The 22,771-nt window shown below is 48.5% G+C and overlaps 1 long non-coding RNA gene across 1 annotated transcript in view; it reads left to right on the top strand.

Annotated features, from left to right (window-relative positions):
• The first annotated feature begins 483 nt into the window (after nt 1-483).
• Nucleotides 484-22,771, top strand: part of LOC146206170 (uncharacterized) — a 160,258-nt gene continuing 137,970 nt past the window's right edge. Inside the window, exons 1-2 of the long non-coding RNA XR_014704370.1 lie at nt 484-702; nt 3,009-3,063. This is a non-coding gene — a long non-coding RNA (uncharacterized LOC146206170). The remainder of the gene's footprint in view (nt 703-3,008; nt 3,064-22,771) is intronic.

Genomic DNA, 22,771 nt, shown 5'->3' with positions numbered 1-22,771 from the left:
GGAAAAAAAAAATGAAAGCAGACAGAAAACAACATTTGGGGCGCAGCGCGAGAAAGAAGCTATAAGAACAAATCTAAGGCCCGAGGCGCGCAACGGTGTCGTGCCGCCGCTTTCCACGAACTTGTCGGCACGGCCTACATTCGTCAAGTGGATCGTCTGCCGCGATAGGTCTCACTTCACTACGCCAGTCACGTTCTGTTAAGTTGGGCCCACCCTCCGCACAAAAGCCTTCGTCGCGCCGCGTGATTTTATCGTCGCCGCTGCCCCTTCGCGCTTTCTTCAGACGCACGATCGCTCGCGAGTCAGTCGCCCGGTCCCTACGGTTCTTCTTCCTCCCTGCGAGAAACAAACAAACAAAAAAAAGAACACCCCGCGATCGCACAATTGCCTCTGTCAGCGCGCGACGGAAACCCGCGATGCTCCCGCTGCCGTCGTCATCGATGTCCGTGCGCGCTGTCGATCGAATGCTTGTTTACCGCGACGTGCCCTTTGAGGCTCTGGCCGCGACAAAAGAAAAAAGCGAACACGCCGAGCGAACGTCATGTTAGGGACAGCAGCCAAATTGGAGCTCCGGTTTCCTATACATACGCCGCAGCATGCAGTCGCGAAGCCGCCGTCGCATGAGCGCTTGTTCAAAACTCTCGGCCCTTCTCCGCGGAGCGCGCGCTTTTGGGAGGCAGAACTGCGCTAATATTTCATCAGGTGAGTCGCTCCTTTCATGAGTATGCACTCTGCACTGAATGTTTGAAATCGAAACTTCGCTTTGCGTTCGTGCTGGGTTAGACACTGAGATCGCGGGGCAGGATGCAGAGAGCGCATGCAGTGTGTGCTCTCACCTTGGGGATGCCTCCGCGCTTTGGGATGGGCCGAGCGCTCCACGAACTCATGCCTTTTCTCTGGAATATCAGTCGCGCAACGCCGACAAAAGCAAGGTCAGAGGAAACGTTGCTCGAATACAATAAGTGCACGTTGCTGCTTTCTTTCCTCGTAATCGTAGTTCCCCCAACCCCTCCCTCTCAGCGCCGAAGGACTCCTTCGCTCTATGGGGACTTGCCTTTGACAAACGCGAAACAACTTGTTATCGCCTCGGTATAGAATTCGAAACGTCCGCGTGGAAAACACCGAGGCTGATCTATGGCCAGTTCATGTTCCCTCTCTTCCAGATTTCTGCTCTGTACCTTCTGCATAAGCTTTGTTACTTGAAGAACGAAGAGAAGCAATAAAGGCAGCTAAACAATGTCGCCCCTCTTTACCTGCAAATGTAAAATTCGCCTGAGCTGCCATTTTAGGCACTGAAACTAGCCTTGCTGTCAACAGTTCTACCTTCCCTAAGGTCAGCTTAGCTATAGCCACACAAGCGGCATGTGTAGCAATCGAAGCAACCCGCCATCTTCTAATCTAAATGCAAAGTGTAAAAAAATAGCCAAACGTAACTAAGGTTTTCAAAAACCGCCGCTCGCAATGAAAGATTATTCGTCTAACGGCAACTTGGCTGTAACGAGAATAACGACGTGACGGCAATGAAAAAAGCGATGTGATGTACAATGCCCTTCTTTCCGCGTTATTCATTCATGCATTGCTACTGCTGTGTGCGTAATTCGTTATAGAGGTGCATATAAATCACGGCAGATTTCCTTAAATTTTACCTCCCTCTCTCTCTCTCTCTCTAAAAAAAAAAAGAAAAACAGATTCCCCCCCCCCCCCCAAAAAAAAAAAAAAAGGTTTCATTTGGCAATGCTAAGCATTACGGGTCAATCCCCATCTTCATCTGCAAATATTCATAATCCTCTCCTACCTTACTCTCCATCGGTGACGCCTTTGCCGCGGGAGATAATAAAGCCTTCTCTGAGCGTTCTCGATCTCACAAGTCCTGGTCTCACAATATCGGGGCTGCGGCGCATAAAAAAAAAAGAGAGAGCGAGAGAAATAGAATAGAAAGGCAGGGAGGTTAACTATAGGCGATGTTCAGTAGGCTGCCCTACACGTGAGGAGGGGAACAAAGGGAGAAAAAAGAAAGAAAGAACGCCGAGAGCGTACACTTAAAGTCTAGAACTGAACACCGGGTGCTTTAAAAAATTAGAGGGGTTCAACCCTGCTGAACCGGATGTGGAGCTAGAGCTTTCAATGCGGGCAACTCGCTGTTGTCGTTCGTCCATGAGTGGCAATTACCAAGTGGTTGCTATCACCAGAGGTGTCTTTTTGGCTCAATATCATTCGTGAAGTCGGCGCCACGGAGAAGGAGCGGCCACGCTGATAAGGCGAAGCGGCTGGCGTAGTGGTGCTTTCGCAACAAAACTTAAGGAGCGCCTTCACTACTTTCCTTTCTGATGAAGGTGTCATCCAAAGGCCCAGAATCTTAACTTGTGTAAGAGGGCGAGAGTTTAAGCGGCGGAGTGTAGCAGCCAGGACGGCACGCTCACGCTCAAACTGAGGGCAGTCACAAAGTATGCGCGCTATAGTTTTAACCCATCCGCACTGCTCGCACGTTGGAGAGTCTGCTGTGCCGATGAGATGGCAATAGGCGTTTGTAAAAGCCGAACGGTATCTGCAGTTGAAGTAACTGGTCAAAGTGGTGCGGTCCAGCCTCCAGGCGTAGACCATGATTGTCTAGTCACGTTTCGGGTGATCAGTCGAAGGTGCCTTGCTGAGTCGGCTCTTATCAATGGTATCTCGACAGTGTTGGTTCTGTTGTGAGCCGACTGAGCAGCACCGTCAGCTAAGTCGTTGCCAACAATTCCGTTATGGCCTGGTATCCACTGGTAAATTATTTCGTGACCCTCTTATAATGCCTGATGGTACAGATGTCAAACTTCCGCTACAAGTTGCTCATGGTCGCCTCAGGACCTATTGAAGACATTGTAGGGCAGGTTTAGAATAACAGAACACGGCCCATTTTTGAGGAGTTTGTTCAGAGATATACTTTACAGCAGCACGAAGTGCGGCCAGTTGTGCTCCAGTAGAGGCAGTCTTATGCGATATTAGACGGTAAATATTTGCTTGTCTCGCAGGAACGACGACGGCGCTTGCAGGACTAGTAGGGGTTACCGAGCTAACCGTACAGACGTGAGTACGGTCCAAACAGTCATTGTGTAGCATGAACAGTATCAATTGCTGAAGGGCTGACGTTGATAAATTCGATTTCTTCGATATCTCCGGAATAGCAATGCGCAGACATGGCCCATGGGAGCCACAGGCACCACAGTGGCGACGGAGGTCGTGCTGCCGGAGTAAACTGTTTTGGAATGTATGAATGGTGTGTTGCTATGAGCTTTGCAAATGCAGAATGTGGTCTCTACAGAGGCAACTGCGCAAGGTGGTGCTGTGGAACCCTTGAAATATGTCGTGTGTGCATATTGCAATGAGTCTAGAGCAATATACGTCGAAAGCCGATGGTCTTTAGTGAGTTCAATCTTTCCCAATAATGATGCGCTCCGAGAGAGGCTCAGGCATGTGCGAATTGGGCCTGACTCTGGACTGCCTGGAGGGCACGCAGATTAGTCTTGCACGTGTTTGAAAGTACGGGCGTACTGTACCGCATGAATCCTAAACATAGTGTTATGTACAACTGCAGCACTGACTGTACCGACGAGCCCCATGATTTTCCACCAAGAAAGCGGAGTAAGTGAGCAATGGATGTTAATTTTTTTTAATAGGGTGCAATGCGAACTCCATGATAAATTGCGGTCTATCAGAATCCCTAAAGAAACGATAAGTTTTGTAGTAAGAAATGTTATAATCATCGATGCACTCCGCCGGTATGCATTCATAGATTTGCGTGTAAATGCCATTAGCGCGCACTTTTCCGGTGAAACGCTGAGATCTTGCTTCTGATGCTAAGACGAAGTTATCGTTGCTACCCGTTGAAGCCTTTCACGCACCTGGAGACGCGTCACAGAAGAGGCCCAAATGTCATCGGCGTACATTGATATCTGGACGGTGGAAGGGAGGTTCTTTGGGAGGGTGGTGAGTGTTCGATTAAACAAAATAGGGTTCAGCACACCACCCTGGGGCACGCCACGGTGGGTATAATACGCTAGAGTCGAGTCACCTTCAAACTGAATAAAAAATTGTCTTGTCAGATCTCTCTATCCACGCAAACATCCGACCACCGATGCCCGCAGTTTCCAGCGCATAAAAGATGGCTTCATGGGCCACGTTGTCGTAGGCAACTTTGACATCAAAAATGAGTGTCACGAACATTGAACACCGTTTTATTCGTTTCTGTTGTTGAACCGTGGACACGAAGTCAATAGAGGAGTGACCCCGCCGAAAGCCGGCCATTGCTTTGGGGTATATTGTATAGTGCTCGAGGTACCACTCAAGGCGCGTCAAAACTATTCTTTCCATGGCCTTTCCCACGCAACTGGCCAAAGCTATTGCCCTGTGGGATGTCAGCTCGAGCGGACATTTCCCTGGTTTCAGTAGGGGATATCAGCCGACTAGATTTCCATTCCTGTGGAACAACACCGTCGAGCCAAGGGTAGCTATAATGTTTGAGGAGCTCTTCTCTTGCGTCGTTGCCACGATGGGACAGCGCAGCGTATGTGATTCCATCTGGCCTCGGTAAAAACGAACGCCTACATCTTGTAAGAACAGAGCCGAGTTCCTCACGAGAAAAAAATGACATCCGTCGCTGATTCCCGTGAGGCAGGAGGAACACGCTGGGAACCGGAGGCACTCGTTTCACCCGCAATTTTCTTTATGAAGTAAGTTTATACCTCAATCTGTTTAGGATCTTGATATTCAGCTAAAACACAGAATGGCTGTCTTTGCTGTGGAGACATACGAAGGCTCCGCACAGTCCGCCAGATGAGGGACATAGGCTTCCGGGGATCCAGTTGCTGGCAAAAAGACTTCCAGCGCTGGTCCGCCAGTTTATGAATTCTTCGCTTGATTGTTTTCTGCATACGCCTAGCCGCTCTCAGATCAGTTAAGCACTTGTTCCATCTGTATCGTTTTTCTTCTCGCCGCCGAAGAGTACGTAATCGTTCTAATTCGACGTCAGAGTAAATGCGTATTTTCGATGACGAGATGTGGATCAACAGTCATAGCATTTGCTATAGTGTCCTCTAACCTGCCAGTGAAGGCTTCCTTGCACTCCTCCTCCGTATGTTGTTGAAATACTGTCCAGTCGATGTGCATGAGCTTAGCTGGCGCGGACGCGCCAAGTGCATTTATTTTGAGGTAAGTATAGGAATGCGGTCACTACCACGAGTCTCCACATCACAAAGCTAGTGAACACACCGGTGAAAAGACCGAGAAACTTATGTCCTGAAAAAGAGATGGCATAAACACTGAGCACCTGGCTCCGTCTGCAACTGTGCGCGGTCAGTTTATCATGCTGTGCTCTGTAGGAAAATTTAAATGATGCCTAAATATATATCCTGATGTGGTACTCCTGTATATGAAGTGAAACACGTTGGCGTGGCTCTAATTATGCATTCTGCGACGTCGGCTGTTTCGCGCTTTGCACATGCACCAAACCGGGGGCCATGCGTCTCGTAACCTTTCATATACTGTACTGCGTATACTGTACATGAAGTTGAAACGTGAGCTCTGGACTGATGAAAGAACAGGCGAAGCTTTAAAACGACGAAGAAGAAATTGGGCATATGCAAAAATCAGATGTATGCGCTGTATCCACACGACGAACCACGGACTGAGCCGCGGAACGGTCACGTGGTTCGTCGTGTGGATGCAGCGCATACATCTGCTTTTTGCATATGCCCAGTTTCTTCTTCATCGCTTTAAAGCTTCGCCTGTTCTTTACAGCATGCTCAATTTTCTCCATGTTATACTTCCTTATATCGGCCACATTGCGCTTATTGATTAACTTTGATATCTCTACCAATTCTATCGGGTATGTTGGATTGGAAGCTTTCATACTTTGACGTTTCTTAATCACACCTTTCGTCTCCTTAGACAGCTTACCGGTATCCTCTTTAACTAGGTTGGTTGGTTGGTTTGTGGGGTTTAACATCCCAAAGCAACTCAGGCTATGAGAGACGCCGTAGTGGAGGACTCCGGAAATTTCGACCACCTGGGGTTCTTTAACGTGCACTGACATCGCACAGCACACGGGCACCTTGCTTTTCGCCTCCATCGAAAAGCTGCCGCCGAGGCCGGGATTCGATCCCGCGTCCTTGGGAACAGTAGTCGAGCGCCGTAACCACTGCGCCACCCCGGCGGGGTATCCTCTTTAACTATCCTACCGCCTATTTCTACAGCGCACTCAGTAATGACATCTCTGAAATTATTGCTCATTGCTTCTAGGCTAATGTCGTCATTCTCGGTTAGAGCTGAATATCTATTCTGTAGCGAGATCCTGAACTCTTCTGCCGTCCCCCTCACCGCTAATTCGTTGATGAATTTCTTTCTTTCTAACCTGTTTCGTTCCCTCTTCAGGTTTAGACGAATTCGAGACTTTACCATACTGTGGTCACTGCATCGCACTTTCCCGATTATCTCTACATCCTCTTTAATGGCGGGGTTAGAACACACCATGAAGTCAATTTCATTTTTAGTCTCCCCGTTAGGACACAACTTACCGCAACATATTCCTCGTTTCGCAGATCACCAGAAATGGTGGCCGGTCGTTAAACGTTGGCCAGCGCTTTGAACATGTGTGTTACAATGCTGCATCATTGCGGATGCAGTCGACTTTCAAAACTCCCCGACAAATCATGTTGTGAATCCGAGCACCCCCAAAAGGCTGTAGCGAATCGCGCAGTTTTGTTTACAGTCTGATATGCTGCCGCATGGGGTAAATTAGGTTTAATACTGTCGCTCAAGTGATACATCCTACACAAAATTACATTTAAAGAGCAGTTAAACGACATACGATACGACAATATAGACCAAACGAGAATTGCGCATTGCAGCAGACGACGGCGCAGATGGCGATACCCCCCGCGGCCGCCTCCAGCTCCGGAGCGTTTGCTATCGACAGCGCCGGTGGTGCATGGTCGTCTGCAATTACTGTGCGCGGTCAGTTTATCATGCTGTGAACAGTCCCGCAAATCGTCAGACTTGCAGTACTTGCAAGGGAATGTAGTGTGTGCAGCAGCAATGTCGGACTACGTGAAAAGCTAGTCAGAATAGGATAAACAGCGCTTAATGAAAAACGGTACATGCGTTGGGCAACCGGACCGATTTGCTATGCCTGAAACACATTGTGAAGTGCTCCCGACTGACGCGGGCGCTCTTCCACCATTGGGCATGGTAAACATTGTAGTGTATTTGATGTTTCTTCGAGTCGCTTCACGGCAGAGACCGTCCAGGCATACAAGTCCTTGGAGGCATACAATTATTTTGAATCAGGTGGGTGCCCGCAAGGTCATCAACAGGCATATATGCTAGTTAACTGTTTTTTCGTTTATTTACTTTTGCCCCGTGGTATCGCTATGGTTCTCATATATCGCTCTGCACTTTCTGTGCGGTTTCTTCGTCTTTCTTTTTTTTTTTTTTTCTGTACGGCGCAGATCATCTAGCAAGTGCATGGACGTCGTATTATATATAGCCTCTAAAGTGTTTGCTTACCATCTGCTCACCATGCATTGATCGCGACACAACTCATATGGATTCATTTTAATACTTACCGCCTCCACGATCGATGTTTTCAGAACGGAATGATGTCGTGCCCGTTATGCGTTTTATTCTTCTCAATGTACAAAATGAACCGTGTCTCGACGGCATCATTACTGCCTTAAGGCCTGTTCACACTTGCGACTAGCAGCGGTCGCGCGACTGTTTTGGTCGAAAAGCGACTGCCGCGGGCCGATCGGGCACTGCTCGAATTTCCAGTCGCGCGACTACTAGTCGCAAACCATTTCACCAATCAGCGAGGTCCCGGAGTACTCGAGCGAGCACCTTCTCAATGCAATTAAAAAATACCCCTACCTTTTCAACAAACGGCACCCGGAATTCAAAGGCAGGCAGATAGGATATGGCCTGGGAGGAGATTGGAAAGATATTCGGACTATCCGGTAAGTACCATGAACTTTTGAGAAATGGGTTTTTCACGCAGGTGCAACATTTTATATTGACACCACGGTGATTGACATTGTCTATTCGTCGTCGGCGTTCTCCTGGAAACACGAGAGCGCGGCATGCGTACCGGCTCGCCTGAAAAAGCTGAAGTGTCTGGCAAGCGGCAGCTACCGACGTTCACTGTCATCGCCCAGCAGCTCTCCTACTCCCAACTCGTTCGGAATGAGAACAGAACGAGAAGGCGACTGTCGCAAGTGTAAACATCGGTAGTGGCGAGCTCCTCTCCTCTGGTCGCGCGACTGGCAGTCGCGCGTCCTCATCTAGCCGCAAGTGTGAATAGGCCTTTACTCGGAACATAGGCGTCGCCAACACTTGGTTGTTTTTTTTTCCCTTCTGCCATGCAGCCTGATGTCGGGGCGTGGTACAAAGCGTTCACTATAAAAAAAAAAAAAAAGCCACTTGGGCGACTCGCGCCTCCTATACGAGGACGTTCGTCTGGAAACGCGCCGCACATAGTTATAGATAAATATGCTTTACAGAGATGTCATACGCGAAATGTTGTTGCATACATTTATTCATGGTCTTAAAAGAATGCTCCGGTTCTTAACAAGTGACTGCTTGCGAACCGTTCTTTACATATATTTTGTATGGGCCGCGCTACAGCAATGCATTTCTAACACAGATAGACAACGAGGCGTTTTAGACGTAGATTGCCTCTGCAATGAATCATCATACTTTGCCACACAGTTCTTCAAAGCGCTGGCCAAGATTTAGCGACCGGCCACCACTTCTGGTGTTCTGCAAAGTAAGCTGTACTTACTCGGTTTCAACATTTTACTCGGTTCAGCAGCGTTGAACTCTTCTCAATTTTTGGTGAACGTCTTGTATCACGCCCCGGCATCATGTTGCATGGCACACTGCGTTCCCTGTACTGCAAGTCTGACGACTTGCGGGACCGTTCACAGCACGATAAACTGACCCCGCACAGTTGCAGACGGCAATGCGCCACCGGCGCTATCGCTAGCAGACGCTCCGGAGCTGGAGGCGGCCGCGGTGGGTATCGCCAGCTACGCTGTCGTCTACTGCAATGCGCGAATCTCGTTCGGTTCATGTCGTTTGACAACTGTTTTTTAAATGTAATTCTGTCTAGCACGTATCACTGGAGCGACAGTATTATCAAGCTTATTTACCCTATGCGGCACAGCATATCAGACTGTAAGCAAAACTACGCGACTCGCTACACCCAGCTTGCCTTTTGACGGTGTCTAGATTCATAACACAGGTTATTCGGGGAGTCTTAAAAGTAGACTGCCTCCGTAATGACGAACCATACTCTCTCACACGCTTCTTCAAAGCGCTGGTCAACGTTTAACGACCGGCCACCACTTCTGATGCTCTGTGAAATGAGAAAAATGTTCCGGTAAGTTGTGTTTACATGTATTTCTACGGGTCGCCCTCCCAACTCGCGCCCCAACATGCTTCGCGGTATTTTAAAGATACTTCGCCTCGGTAATGAGATTTCATAATTTGACGATCTGTTCTAAGATGTTCATAGTTGCTTTGTACCGAATAACGACATCACAGGTGCCCTGTGAAATGAGAAAACTGCTTAGAAATATTTCGGTTCCATGTATTCCTAAGGGCGCTAACCCTATTTTTCACCCCCAGTCGGCTGCGACGCCGCGAGCGCCCCCTTTGTTTGTAAACACGGTGTTGGGCTATAGGGGGTATTCACGTGACGTCACAGCTGACGTCAGTATGCAGTCGACGCCATCTTGGAGTCCTGCTCTGACTAGTATATATATGGTCGGCGGCTTAGGTTAGCTGGTGTGCGTCCGTTTGCTGTGCCGCTCTACCTTATGCTAGCACCTTTTTAATCAAAACTCACTCGGCATCATGAGTATAACAGTTCGAATTATCTGTCGTCTGCGTGATGCGGACAGAGACCTGTAAAAAAAAATATTCGGCACCGACCCATTTGCAGTCGATGAGCGCTGATCGATGAGCACGGTAAGCGTCGACCGTCGGCCGCGCATAAATATGAGCAACATTCATGTGTTCCTTGCGCTATACGAACGAACCTCGTCACAAGAAGCCAACTGAAAGGCTACACACCACTCGAAGAAAACAACTACGTTACAAGCGGCTGAGCCGCGGTTTAAGCAGACGAACTCGCGCTTTGCGCAGTTGACTGCGTGCCGTACAATACTTATCCCAGCTAAACCGCTGAGTCCTTCTAGCTTAAATTAGCACAGAAATAGCATTTTGTAGTCAGTATTTTTTGTACGGAACCTGTTTGGTGTACTTGCCTCATTCGATCAGAAGAAGTCGGATGTTTGCATCGTCTGTGGCGGTAACGAAGCAAACGAAACCGCTGCCACAGCGATGGCCCCGGTGGCCCCACCTCGTTGCGTTGCAGGCTCGAAATGATTTTTTGCAGCAAAAATCTCTTCAAATACCGTGCTGTTTTTTGCCAAACTAAGTTTCGCTCATTATTTCTAAATAATTTTATAAAGCTCTTTAAACCTTCCGCAAAACAACTTTGCCCGCCTACGTTCCTTCAGCGAATATTTCTTCGCAGACGACACAGACGATGCGATCGTCCGACTTCTGATCAAATGAGTCGGGTACGCCAGAGTTTGTCGAGCCCTCCGAAGGCTTGGATTGTCACAAAATACGACGAGGATATGTTGGCGGCGCACTGCATGCGCCTGGCTGGACACTGTGATGCATGCTGTCATGTAGGTGTGCTGCTCTTTTACCTGGAATATGACTTGCGAGTGCGAAAAAAGCAACCATGCCCGGATTGTGGCAACAGCTCGCTGCCAGATAACATCCGAAAGGTTCCAGCCCAGCCGATTTTCGACATATATTTCTCATTTTTCGTGGTACTACTTGCGCGGTTGAGCCGTGCGAGCCATACGCGCATGACGTCGCATCTCGGTGAGTTCTTCCGTTTGGGCAGAGTCGTTCATCTGTATTTTCAGAACCGGAAAATGTCGAGGTCGTTCGCGCAGCTCTTCAGCTTCCGTTGCTTGCACTCTGCACGGCTACAACTGTTTACGATAGCTCAATAAACGATAGCGGCGGATGCCACCACTCGTGGAACCGCACGGCAGTACTTGATACGTACGTTCGCCCTGCTCGTTCGGTGGACACAAAAATGGCTTACTGCGCCTCAGTTACCCACAGTGCACCGTCCACAGCGCGCCAGTGAATACCCCCTATACTGGAGACATTGAGTCTACAATACAAGAAGCGGTCACAACTATATCTAACCATGCAGAAAATATTGGTCTTGATTGCGGGGATACATATGAACCCCTGTCCCATTATAATGGCGTACTTATCCCGCGAGTTTATGCGCGCGCTGCTAGGGAGGAGGGGTGAGGAGGGCACATCGGCCGCCCCCCACTGCCTCCCAGTCTCCCGCAGCGATGCCACCGCGGGGTTTCCCTCTTTCCTCCTGGCGTAACCCGGAGGCCTTCTCTCCACAGTCCGAGACTAGCGCGCCTTTTGCTATTTTTTCGGGCTTTTCGGCGGTTTAGCGCGCACGCGCGAGCAGTTCTTCAGACTTTCTGCAAGGAGACCGCTGCGGGCCGTGAGCGCGAAGCTACGCGTGGTGAGCAAAATGTTCCTCTCTCCTTCTCGCGTGTGCTTCCCCTTTCGGTGGGTTTTTATTTCATCCCCGTACGCGAGCGGGACGTTCTACCGCTATGGCGGTTGCATTTGAATGTTAATTGTGTTTTGCCGTGTACTCGGGCATAACAAAGCCTGTTCGAGTACGCACCTCGGTTTGTCCCCTTTGGCCTGAACCCGGAGCAGTGGCGACTTCTCGCACCACGGGCTAGGTGTCACAGCTCTCTGTTAGGGCGGGCACGCCGGGGCTGGATGGCGACTGCAGCGTCTAGCCCCCTTTGGCGCATTATTTTAAGGGTAAACCCCCATAAATGCTCCACGACAAAGTCGGCATGTTTTCTACTCCGGCTGTCGCACGTTCCTACCTCCCCAATAACGATTTATCTGCAAGGCAGTCCCATACCGCAAACCCCCACCCTACGCATTCTTGGTCTGCACTTACAGAACACGGGAAAATGACACCACCTTGAAGACACTTAAACAATCCACTTACTCCATCATCCAACTTTTAACTGAGAAGAGTTCCAGACTAAAGAGCCGGTCTAGACGAAGCAGACAATCTCAAAGTACTATATGCCTTTTTGTTCAGTCCAATTCTTTAAATGTCTCTCCTTACCTGAGCCTCTCCTGTACTGACTAGCATAAAATCAACGCTTTAATCCTCATGGCTACCAAAGCAGCCCTCAACATACCAAAGAACACTATGGCATTAAATGGTTCCAGATGCCTACCTGATGGAAGGCAGCCGGTGCCAGTTGGTGCTCAAATGAAATCAATGGGTTGCAGCTGGCTTTCAGCCCCGCCGGGGTGGTGCAGTGGTAAGACGCCCGACTACTGTGTCGGAGTACCCGGGCTCGAACCCGACTTCGGCGGCTGCGTTTAGATGGAGGAGAAACGAAGAGGCGTTCGTGTGCTGTGCGATGTCAGCGCACGTTAAAGATCCCCAGGTGGTCGAAATTACTCCGTAGCCCTCCACTACGGCTCCTCTTTCTCTCTTTCCACCTTCACTCCCACCTTCCTCCTTTCCCTTACGGCGCGGCTGAGGTGTCCACAGAAAACAAGTGAGACAGTTACCGCGCCTTTCCTTTCCTATAAATCAATCAGCTGGCTTTCAGTTGGGAGTCAGCTCGTACCCTGCAGCTGTCAAATCAACTGACCTCTGTCATTACTGCTGTTGAAGTCAGCTGTGTATTCATTATTATTCCGAGCGTAAGCGGTAAAATTTGTGACAAAAGCAATTATGCTAGAGGTTATGACGGCTCACAGCTGACAGCCACCGCAGAAATTTTCTGCTGTTGAAAGTGAAGACGAGGTTTTCAGGCGGGTCAACGTTGAAGATATCATCAAGAAGCACTCAAAAGGCAGAAGGCTCGAAAACGCTCATAGAAACAAATAACTTTCTTCATTTGCTTAAAAGTGGAATGAGAAAAGAAGCAGACATGTTGTACGGATATAGGCCTTATTTAAAAGTTGAGTTTCTGTGAAATATATAAATTTATATTCATTTTTTTGCTTTAAGTAGACATGTAAAGTATTTTGTGAAAAATTAAGAGGACGCTTAAGCTTTGTAGACGCAATAGCACGGCTTAAGTGTTAACCCTACTTTAAAGAAAGTTGCCAACGAGGATCCTTATGGGGAGCCATTAACGCTGTCCTATAATACAGGCGGAGCTTAAGCGTCCCCCGTGTTTTCAGTGCCCACCCTGTTTTCCAACCGCCGCCGGCTTTTCAGTGGAATGAGCTGCGTACGCTATATCGTAAAATATAAATTTATTCTCCAAATGCGGGAAAGGTACGTGATATATGCAAAAGTGTCACCTTCTGTTTTAAAGGGGGAAATTATGTGCAATTATATATATATATGAAGGAAAGAAGCCAACAGTCAGCGAGGCTAAGGAAAGCATTGGGGATTGTACTTTATGTCTTTTTATTTTTATTTTTAATTTTTACTTGGATAATCACAGAAGTTAGTAATGGAATCTGTTTAGGGGAAAGATAATTAAACTGACTACTTTCAGTTTAACTATCTTTCCCCTAAACAGATTCCATTACTAACGTCTGTGATTATCCAAGTAAAAATTATAAATCAAAATAAAAAGACATAAAGTACAATGCCCAATGCTTTCCTTAGCCTCGCTGACTGTTGGCTTCTTTCCTTCATGTATTATAAAGAGCACCCTCATTTCCCCTTCATTTATATATATATATATATATATATATATATATATATATATATATATATATATATATATATATATATATATATATATATATATTCTGGCAGTCTTGAAGCCATAGGTAGAGTAAGAGGGTTCTAGCACAGCTTTCGCCCTCGCTCTTGACCACGTTCTACGTGACGCTGGCGGTAACCACGGCCGGTCTCGAGGGAGAGAGCGCGCGCTCTTTCTTAGGGCCTTCTCAATCGCCGCGTGAACAATGGGAACTTTTCTCCTTGAGTCACGCTCTCCGCCGCCGCAAGAGGCGCGACCTGCTCACTGTTCGCTCCGCATCTGCTTCAGTGGCGGTGGGTGGCTTTTGCCTGGTTTCGCGCTGTCGCCCGCGGGTTTCGTGGTGAGTGCAGCCCCTAAATGAAAGATTACAGAAGGTAGATGCTGCAGCGGTATCCTGTCAGCGTGCTACACACTTGAATGGAGTCTTTATATTAAAAAGCACTGTCGCTCAGCAAACGCTCGACAAGCATATGACGTGTATTGCGGCATTGTATCTACTTTTGTTCATTTTAATCTGAATTTTTGCCCAAGCCTGTACAAGAAATGAATAAAAAAGTGAATGAGCAGTGATCACATCGAAGCTTCTTCAAGGCAAACATAACAGCAACAATGGGAGAACCGTCTTTCAGCGCTAGATGAGAAACCATCGAGGTAACACCGAAGATGAAAGTAATTTTATAAAAATGTAATGTAAGTTGCACAATGCTTACATGACAAAGTGTTAGTAGTATAACGTCGGAGTAAACGAGTTTAGGTTTTGTTTTCAATTTTGCTATAATTTATAGACCAGCAAATGTTTTATGTTGTATTATAAACATTATTTTAATTTTGCAAATAAACGTTGGTTTAATGAAATGTTTACATGATATAATGATTATTTCATGAAAAAAAACGGAAATTTATTTCAAGCACTAATTCCTGCAATATTTTCTTTCTTTTTCTGGTATGTTTTTGAACTAATACTTCCTTGTAACTATCTGTGCAGTAATGCCTTCCTTAGAGAGCAATCGCTGCCCCATTATTTTGGTAGAATGCGTTGCTTATTACCCATTCGCCACTGTTACTCAAGGAACACTCCTCAATAATGGATATAAAAGCTTTTCTCTGTGCTATTTATTCAGAGGTGACTATAGGAGTTGTATGTCGCGCTGTATTGCGCGCCTAGGCACCTAGTGTCGACACCGACGAAATCATTTCAGCTCTGTCGCAATCAGTAACCGAGGAACTGAAAGAAGTGATGGTATCTCCTGTCATCCCATTACCCACTGTCACGTATTCTGGTTTAGCTTACGTCGCTGGATACATTGTGAAGTTAATCAGTGACTTCGGGTGTGACGCTTGTGCTATCATTCTTCTTGAAACCAGCGAAAGAAGCAGCCCCATGTACACTATTCTGCGCGGACAAGATTCTAGCGGGCTGCTTTATCCAAAACCAGAGTTTGTAGCCCTCTTGGACAACGTTGTGTCTTTTTTTGAAAAGGCTGTCGTGCACCTATCACACACAAATGTCCTTGAAGTCATTCACATCTTAATCCAGCCAGCACTTGAGAACTCACCTTTGCTGAGTTGCCCGGAAGGCATTGACAATAGCCAAGGTCCGCTTCTTTAATATGTGAGAAATTTCTCAGACTCCTTGTCAATTATGCTAAGAAGGTGACAGACAGGAACGAAAGGCCAGCTCCTTATGTGCACAAACCGTCCAAAAAGATTTTGAGTCTTTAATTTTCTAGCCGCATGCAACGTTTTGATGAATGAGTGCAATGTGTTAACTTTGAAGGATATTTTTTTTATTGCTTGCTGCTCTTTTCAATTATGCATATCTGTTTATGCCCATATTTCCTTGATTAAATGTTTTTTTTATTACTGGTATTAAACCGACTACGACTGTCTACGTGTGCGTCAGTCGCGAGATTACGTATACATCTGCTGTCTTTCAACCTACTGATTTATTTTAAGCGAAGCTAGAACAGCTCACTCCACTAGACAACTGAAATTTTAACTGTATGCGTAAATTTTTGTTCCTTACTCTGAATCTGAGACGTGCTATGAAATTGCGCCAGTACCTGTTTTGCTCTAAACGAAAACGGCAGCGGTTGACAGAATACTTTGAATATCCACCGAACAGTTTGCCATGCAGACTAGCGTCAGGTCGCGCTATACCTGCTTATAGCTTTCAAAGGCATACTGCATAAAATGGTACATATAGTTTTGTGAAAAATTTAGGGGCAAAAAGTGTTGATGTAAGTGCACCCGAAACTTCATTCGACCGTGCGCGACAGCACTGACGAAGGCGCGCGCGCTCTCGCGCGCACGCGCATTATTGACTATTTTATTGCTCATACACGATAAATCAGACGCTGATTACGGCATCTTCCTATAAGCCATAAGGGGTAAAATATGAGAGCCTGCCGGTTGCAACCGATGCGGGCGGAGCGAAGAGCGAGCGCGCGTTTTCCTTGCGCGTGAACGCCTGTAGCGGAGGAGCAGCAGTGGGGCGGTGGCGACCCCACCGAGGCGCGGCGGGCGGTGGAAACAGAACCCATTGGAGAGGCCGTAAGAGAAGAGAGAAACGCGCTCTCCCTCAAGACCGGCCGTGCGGTAACAAAGGACGTTCCACGTCCGCCGCATTGGTTGAGGGTGGCGCTGGTGAACACTCTCAAGGTTCGTATACAGACAACATAAATACCCAAGCAAGAAGCAGGGAAGACAGCGGCCGATGTAGCTCAGCTGGAAGAGCACCGGACGCGATATTCGGAGGTCGTGGGTTCGGTTCCCACCATCGGCAAGTTGTTTTTTCTTCTACTTTGTGTTTAATTATCTTTCCCTTAAACAGATTACTAATTTCTGTGATTATCCGAGTAAACATTTAAAAAAAAATACATAAAATACCATCCCCAACGCTTTCCTTGGCCTCGCCGACTGTTGGCTTCTTTCCTTCACACACACACACACACACACACACACACACACACACACACACACACACACACATATATATATATACATATAGTAGAGCGTTACGACAGACGCGACTGTTCGTTTTCACAGTTTATTTTGTCGAAAGTTTCGGGAATGGTATTCCCTTCGTCAGGACAATTGTTTACAATATCCCAGTCTTGTGACAAGACTGCGATATTGTAAACTAGTCTTGACGAAGGGAATTCACAAGACTGGGATATTGCAAACTTGTCCTGACGAAGGGAATACCATTCCCGAAACTGTAAACTGGCCCATTGAAACCTACTGGATGTCGGGACGGGGGAACCAAAGGAGGGGGGATGCAGCGACGTGCGCGTAGGTCGGCGCTGGGAGGGCTGCGGGAGGTTCGGATGCCATAGGATTTGTGATGGTTGCTAACTCTTCGTTAATGATGTTGCGGAGAACGGCGTCATTAGAAGGTGCGGAAGGAAGATCGCACCCGTGTCGACAGACAGGCTTGAGGGCTTGAAGCCCATCGCGGATGGTGGCTCGAATCAGTGCCCGCCGATCGAGGTCAGCAGAGGTCGGGCCAGTAGCGATGCCGGGCTGCAATCGGGAGGACTGCAGCTGGTCGAGACATTGACAGGTCGTTATAATGGAATCAACAGTTGAGGGATTCTGGGCAGCTAGGGTGTTATAAGCCATAGAATTGATTCCTTTCAAGACGTGGTGTACTTGTTCAGGTTCCGGCATAGTTGGACTAATACGCCGGCAAAGTGCAAGTATGGCCTCTATGTAAGACGCATATGACTCACCGGGACCTTGAAGGCGCGAAGCGAGCTTGTTCTTCGCAATCTCACTGTGAACTGCCGGGTCGGCGAAGTATTGGCGGAACTGGTCCAGTTAGTGGTGTGGGGTTCACGATTAATAAACCAGTTTCTGGCGACCTCAATGAGGTATAAAGATACATTGAGAAATTTTAGAGCGTCGTCCCGCCGGGTGTAGGCACTGCAGCGTTCATAGGCGTCGAGCCAGTCATCGACGTCTTCATCGCGACGACCAGCGAACAGCGGCGGGTCGCGTTGTCGTGTGGGCACAGTCGGAGGGGTGGTGCAGCCGAGGTAGAGGGTCCGGCAGGTTCGTGGGTACGCTCGGTAGACATAACGACGGTGGCAGTTGCCAAACGGCGACCGGAACGTAGCTCCAGCGAGAGGCAGGGCCCAAGGCAGCAAGGGGATCGAATTTCACCTCCACCACTTGTGAAAGAAGGCTAGGTCGAGACGTCAAGGTCGTGACGGCAAGGCCAGCGATGCCTTGCCTAGCGTTTAATTCCGATCATGAACTCAGGCGCGTGCCGGAGCCGGCGCCGCGGGACGATGACGATGGTATGTACAAATGAAAGAAGATCCATGTAAGGCTCACAATTATATATATATGAAGGAAAGAAGCTAACAGTCGGCGAGGCAGAAAGTTAAGGCAGGGTCCACATGAGGCCAAATTCGGCGAGAAGGTTCCTTTAATGGGGGGTATTTCAGAAAATAGAAGTAATTTTTAGATCATATTCATCGTCTCCGCTGAGTTTCGAAGCTATACCATCTGCATGCAAGGCCAACGCATGGGCCACGAAGGATCGTTGCTAAAAAGCTTTTTAGAGGGGCATCTAGTGAATGCGTTGAGGTGCCTATGACTTACTAACATGTGTGTGGGGTGTGTACTGTTTTTGGAGTATTAAAAACATACGGAGTGTTTAAGCATGGCTTGAACCTAGTGATGGCAGCTAAAACTATACCCCGCCGAGGTGGCGCAGTGGTTACGGCGCTCGACTACTGTGCCCAAGGAAGCGGGATCGAATCCCGGCCTCGGCGGCGCCGTTTCGATGGAGGTGAAACGGAGAGGTGTCCGTGTGCTGTGCGATGTCAGTGCACGTTAAAGAACCCCAGGTGGCCGAAATTTTCGGAGTCCTCCACTACGGCGTCTCTCATAGCCTGAGTCGCGTTGGGACGTTAAACCCCAAAAAACCAAACCAAACCAAACAAGCTAAAAACTATGCTAGCATGACTACGCATGGTTTGACGTTTGAATTAGGGAGAAAGTCCCTGTAACGCCGTCGCTTCAATCCGCAATTTTTTTAAGAACGTTAGCTCTTAGTGCTTGCACCTGCCGGTTTCTCCGTCACTCTGAGATTGAATATGGCGGCCAAGTCACGTGACCATATCTACAGCATTGTAAATAACTTCTTAGCTACCACGTGATCACCCATACAATGCAGTCTACCACCTGGTCCACCATGTGTGACGTCATGTTTCCCCAGGGCCACCTGACGTGTTTTTTTTTTCATTATATGTCAATTGTAATAATGATCGCCAGCGATACTCGGTCAGCTATTCGGGTTCTCTACATCCACGCTGCGCCTCTCAGTTTTAAAAAAAGGCCCTGTCCTGCCGAAAACTCGGTGTTGTCGGCACTGCGAGCTAAGAATCACTGGCATGCCTCTGGCAGGTGGTCGCCGGCAGCTGACTAGGCCTGGCCCCGATTGGTCACAGGTCTGTGCGAAGTCACGCGTGCACGTGGCAAGTACCAGCTGAGAGCACCTGCAACCAGCTAAAACCTGCTAAAGCGATTTGGATTTTTTTTTTCATTTATTTTTTTTTCGAATACAGTTTTTTATTTTTACTTTGGCGAAATATGAGGCTGGCTTTGGGATTAAGCGTACGATGCGATGAACAGCTTTTTAAGCATTCGACGCTGCAATGAATAAGCTACAATTTTAATCATCACAAAGTTGATGATTTGCCTACTTTTCCGACCAAACCTCAATATCCGCCATTTTCTTTTCGGCCTATCGGATATGGCTTCCGAGTACCGAGGGTCCGGGTCATTTGAACCGTTTAAACCCAGAAAAATCTGGCCCGGCTTATAACAACGCATCAGAGGATAAAGTAAGCGTATATGTCATCCAGAGCGGGACACGCCACAGACATCTGCCAAGCTACAGTTATTATTCCCATCTACGTGCTCGCAATGAGGGCCTACCGGAAATGGCGATGATCTCTGCGATCGCCCAGATTTTCATTAGGTCGAACGCAAACGCGCAGCGTTTCGGCTCGTTGCAGGTATCGCCGTTCGCAGTTCGCCACGATATCTGCCGGCGCCGCATACCTTCACGGACCTCGCATAATAAAAGTGGAGTCAGCCTTAGGTAACATATTTATTCCGTGGCTTTACGCGTACGCTCTCATATGTAATACGAGTGGAAGCACAAGTCGAGGTGAATGCGCTCATTGAAAAGCTAAAAACGATCATAGTTTGCCGCCGACAAAGTCCTCGGTATACAACACCAAACATTAGAAACGATGTGTTTTAACTCTTTTCGAAAGTGTTTGCTTTGAGAGCAAGGCACGTGTGCAGTGTTCCAGTAATCCGGCTTGGAATTCACCGAGGCGAGGTTCCTTGCCACGGCTATGGAGACCACGCCACAATCGTTGGACGCAGTGTCTTCGGCGAAGGACCCAACGTGCGGCCACTCCACACGTTCATCTTCTCCTTGATCATATGACTGGCTGGACAAGACGACAAAAATGACGCTCAGGCTGCAACTCGACGTCCTGATGCAGTTGCCTCACCACATCTCCGACGTACCGCGGGCCATCACCAACGGCGGCCGTTGCGCTCGCCTTCTCCAGGTGGTGCACAAGTTCTTCCTCGTATTCTATGGCATCACGAAGTTCAGATGGTAAAAACACAGCGGATACATCGTCGGTAGGGTCTGCGGCAATACGAAGAAGTCGACTAGCATCCTTGTCCGGCAGTAGGTTAAAGACTTCTTCCTCGCCTTCTTTGGCAGCTTGGAGGCCGGGTAGCGGTAGCGCCCCATGCGCTTCGTCTGTAGGATCGATGGCGGACCGGAGAACATCAACAGCATCATGACCCAGATGCTGGAGCCCTTTTATTCGCTGTTTTACAACTCCAGTGACGTGAAGAGCAGGTGGCGCAAGTGCACAAGATGACCCCACACCAAGGCATTCAGTGACATGGAAGTCCGGAGCAGTATCCTTTAGGAGCTGCTCCTGCAGGACGGCAAGTTCGTGAGTTCCTTCGGCTGCAAGAAGGCCAGATGTCGCAAACTGTCGTGGGGCCTGAAAAACAGAACTGTTCACAAGATGGACATGAGTGCATTGATGAATCTGCGGCACAAGGCGATTACGTAAGGCATGATGACTGCGCGGTCCATGTTCCTCCAGTAGTAGTGAATGCGAAGTGGAGACCGTGATGACGCTGCGCATGACATCTACTGTAGCATTAATCTGAGATTCATCTTGACTAGGGGGCTCTTTTTCATCGAGCTTGCCTTCTTGATAGAGTTGGGGAAGAAGCCTTGGCATGAGCTCCGAATGGCAGATGATAGCCAGGGTCTGGACGAAGAGAACGACGCTCTCCATTGCGTCGCCGAGTAGTCGTACATCTGTCGCCATTACACGAGAAGCGGACGACTCGTCATATACCGTGGTCGGAGCGCGTGGGCGGCAGGGCGACGACGGCTGTTGTAACTCGAGCATGAATCGATGCGGCACCATCGATGCAGGATTCGCAGCAACGTACAACCAACCGCCGACGCACCGCCAGGAACCATGGGTTAGCGCACGGCGCTGGGCAGGAAACACCCCGCAGCTGAAGCAACGGTTCCTTTGAACGTTGCCATGTCCACCGGCGCCTTCTGCTGGTCGAAAATGAGTTCCCTTGAGCTGGTAGGTGCGGTAGGAGCTAATTCGGTGCATCACACTGAAGGAATAGGGCGCTTGGAAGAAAAGCAGCGGGCCCGGCAGATTCGCTGGCGTGACGTACACCGAACACAGTGCAGGGGCACTATGCCGCGAGAAGTGCGAGACTGGAACGTGCCTCCTTCGTTTTTCTCTTCCTTGAATTGCCTTAAAGGGCGCGCAAGTTAGCGTATACGTTGTGCTCTATTTCAGTATCCATGGCTTTTGTTTTTCTGGTTTCTCGCTCCTGCGTTCTTCATGAAATATCGATAGGTATCACCGTCGAGTGAATAAATGTCTATAGTGTCGGCTTTTCTTTATCACTATCTTGACTCATGTCCTTATGCAATTTTGACAGCTAGGAAAGTGTACACTTCTATCCCGGCTTCGGAAAGGTTGCATAACTGCTTGTGCGCTGTTTGTCAGACGGACCCAATCACAGGGGCCGTTAGTAGCTCTGCCTATAGGATTGCAACACAGGCCGATCTACCTTGCTGAAGCGCTGCAAAGGATGATTATTTGAATGCGAATTTTAACGCAATAGCTTTAAAGTCAGGTGTCCGACGTCGTCCGGCGTCGGCAGCCGTCCGCTGACGTCGGCGTTGACAATCATGAGAGGGCATCGGCAGCTGACATGGCCGAGCGCTAACTGCACGTAGGGTTGGCTGACATTATATTTGGCGGGAGCTGCCAACTCCGGCCTTTCCTTTCGCATGGGATATCAGGATCAACCTACCAGTACCCTTCCATTCACGTTAACCACGTAGGCACGTTCATACGGCTTGGTTAGAGCGGTGCTTTATATATGGGCTGGTATCCTAACGCGTCATATACCCTTAAAGGCGGAGCTTAAGTGTCTCCCATAATTTTTTAATTGCTGTTATCTTGTCATGACGACGCAGCGGTGGTGTAGAGGTAGAACATCCGCCTCGCGTGCAAGAAGACCGTGGTTCGAATCCCGGTGGCGCGCAATTCCCCACCGGACTAAAAGAAAAAAAAAATCCGCGTGCCGATGGAATTGCATAAACAGTTTTGGGGTGTGACCTGATGCCGGTTAATACCTCCGGAAGCTCACTCCCTGACCAGAACAGGGTTTGGCTACCATGGTGCAGTAATTGGCCACCACCTCTTATGAATACTCGAACAAACCCCTGGCGCTCAGTCCCCAACGGCTGCGAAGCAACTGACCACGACGGCGGTAAGACCGGCAACGCGGCAAAGGGTGCTAAAAGTCTC

Source organism: Amblyomma maculatum, chromosome 1, assembly GCF_055883805.1.
Source record: "Amblyomma maculatum isolate TAMU_Amacu chromosome 1, ASM5588380v1, whole genome shotgun sequence".
Taxonomy (NCBI): Eukaryota; Metazoa; Arthropoda; class Arachnida; order Ixodida; family Ixodidae; genus Amblyomma; species Amblyomma maculatum.
Note: the sequence above shows the minus strand (reverse complement) of the source record. Positions and strands in the feature narration are given on the sequence as shown.